The sequence below is a fragment of the Rutidosis leptorrhynchoides genome, chromosome 1 (assembly GCF_046630445.1).
Source record: "Rutidosis leptorrhynchoides isolate AG116_Rl617_1_P2 chromosome 1, CSIRO_AGI_Rlap_v1, whole genome shotgun sequence".
Taxonomy (NCBI): domain Eukaryota; kingdom Viridiplantae; phylum Streptophyta; class Magnoliopsida; order Asterales; family Asteraceae; genus Rutidosis; species Rutidosis leptorrhynchoides.
The window spans coordinates 59,877,714-59,880,798 of record NC_092333.1 but is presented as its reverse complement, the minus strand read 5'-3'; positions in this window follow the sequence as shown (position 1 = coordinate 59,880,798).

The window sequence follows — 3,085 nt, the reverse complement described above, 5'->3', positions numbered from 1 at the left end:
AAACTGTTAAGGCAATGTCTAATGACATGCATTTGATTATGGTCCCAAAACGTGTCGGATGCTATTACTATCCTTTGTAGGAGCAATAGTAAAGATCATCCTATGATTTTTCGGTCTGGCACAAGGTCCTGTCTTTGACCATGCTATGTAACCACCGTTCTTACGGTTGACACCCGATTTGGTTCAGGTGACCTAATGAATTCCAGGTGAATTCCTAGGATTTTACGTTCAATGGTAATGAACGCATTGAAAATGGGTTTTCAGAAAACAAATCGGTTTTATTTTTGATCAAAATATTTTCTCGTTCAAGCTCGAGTTTAGATATCATTGAATTCCATGAGTTTGTAATTCTCAATCTTTAAGGTCAATCTCAAGGATTGAGTAATATCAGTCTTAGAAGCTGATTTTTAATCTTTAAGGAGATTATTCTTTCTGGGGGTCTGATTCATTAGTCTTATCAAGCTAATTTGCACGGCGCCCTCCTCATTTTACGAGACAGATCCTCTCATGGTTAGGATAAATCTGACCACTTGGCGACCCTGTTTGATGCTGAGATCCGTGGATTTTCTGCTGATTTTAGAGATGACTTTTCTAGATTTTTCGTCAACCTATAGCTGGTCTGGACGACAACTTCTTGACCTAAATCAAGAAGCGCGTGTCTTTTTCGGAAGACTTTACTTCCTTTTAATGATGGAATTAATTCATCGTGTAGATCCATCTTTCTTTCAAGTATGTTACAGTAAATAGGGTAAAACAGTTAATTTAGTCCAAACAAAAGCACCTGCAATAAACTTTACAGAAACATGTGATAGATAGTTTTTAATTGAATAACTTGGTACATTCTCCCCACACTTAGTTTCTTTCTTTGCCTTTTTATTCTCCTTTATTCCATTTTAAATGAATTCAAGCATTTTGGGTTGTTTCTCAATTTATGTCCTTTTCGAGGTATCGATAATTTCGGTATTAACACCTAGTTTTCATCGTTCATAAATATGTATAAACATGATTTTGACTTCATTTAGTTGAAAATTTTTCAAATTTTCACAAAATTTGGCAAATAAACCAAGTGTAAACCCGAGAGAATTTATAACCCTTCCCCACACTTGAGATCATGCAATGCCCTCATTAGCATGAAATCAGACTATAATTATAAATTCATGAGGGTGATTAGTGTAGAAAAGTGATTGAAAATACCAAGTTTGTAATTACAAAGCTCGTCGAATGATAGATGGCGCGCCTCATCGTTCATTCCTTCTGGTTTTATCACACATGCTTTTTTTTTCTTTCAAAAACGGTTGCTTTTCTGAACTGTTTGATAATTTTTGAAAATGCGTCTTTTACCCTAATCGTGCATTTTTATTAACGAGTTATGCACTAACCCGAACCCCTAATTTAACGTTAAGTGGGGTTAAACTTCCCCACACTTAGCTGACGACATGAGAAGTCGGTAGAATAAGTTCCACAAAATAAAATAGTGAGCCAGTTATTTACATCTCGGGTGGTGTATAATATATCAATGGGTTTAAAGTTTAGACTCACCCGATTGTCACTACTTAATTCTTTTTTAAGTGTAGCTTTTAGTAAATGGATATATCTCTTTTCTGGTTCTTGGTCAAATGGATCGATATACACCGACATACATACTATAGGGTGGACAATTCCTAACATTTCCTTCCGTTTATTCTCGGGATCAAAGTTTTCACCTCTATTACCCGATTGGGTGAAATCCGAGGTGTCATTATCTATTAAAGCTCGTAGTTCATCTTCGGTAGATGACTCGTCTATTGAGAATATTGGGTTGGAAGGTTGTGGAATTTTGAATTTCGGGATTGAAGTAGATTCTTCTTCATTAACGGTCCTTACCGGTCCCTCCATTTTGGTCTCAGGGGTAAAATTTTTAATGTTATCGTTTTCCCATGAGTACCAATTTGTCACCCTTACTTCTTCTTCATCATCCATAAATGGATTGATGATTTCGTCGGTAGAGGCTAATGTGTCAATATGTTGTGAAATTGGTAAAGCTGAATAAAAAGTATCATCGGGATAGTTGGTGATTTCGGAGCTCTCGAATTCATCAAAATTCGATGATATGAGATTTTCTTGCACAATACTCCTCAGATCAACAGGTGTGTAGTCTGATAGAGTTTCATCTTGCCGGTTTACTAACTCTCTCATTTGTTCATTTTGAGCATTGAGTTCTTCGAGTTTGATTTTCATATTGTCTAATAAATTTTCAGACACGTAATTTTCCTCGTCTACTGGTTGTTGAGTTTGGAAATATTCTTGGCAATAATCCCAATTTGAATTGTATTCTTCATAATCATTCCATTCAGGTTCCGTGGGTGCGTAATTTTCCATAGGAACGTAATAATAACATTCCCATGTTGAGTGATAATCTCCAAAGATTTCACAACTAGTTATTGTTTCGTCATTCGTGATCCAAGATTGACCGAACGAATTGTCATCAACACCCGTTTGAGATTATTGATTTAATTGATTTTGAATATCAAAAAGAGTTTCCATAGCCTTGTTTTCAAAATTTTTCATTTTATTGCGATGGCCAAATTTTAGCTACAATGTGGTGCATTTACTAATTATCCTATTAGTTATAAAAATAGAAAAACTTATATAAGTTGTCCAATTAATAGACTTTTCTGCTTTTGCCCACGTTTCGAATAGCCAAAAGATGCAGCAGGGAGCCAGAACCCTTTAAATCGGAAGCTCACAACTCAGCCACTAACAAATCCAACTATTACTACGAAGCAGAAAATTGTCAACGTCCATTAATTTAATCACTTAAATAATTTTTCTTTCTGTTTGAGATATTAGATAAGAAATAGAGAAAATTTCTAAGTCCTAAAAACTAGCGTGTCGAGAAATAAGAAAGAAAAAAAGTGCGCGTCAAAAAACGTCGAAAAATAAAAGTAAGAAAGATAGCGCGAAAAACGGCGTCGCAAAATTCTAAAGCACCTAAATCTTAGTCTAAGGAATAAGCACTTAAGGGATTTTACGGCAAAGCCTAAAAATCTAGAAATAAAAATAAGCTACGGCAAAATACTAAGCTTAAAACTAGATATGAACGATA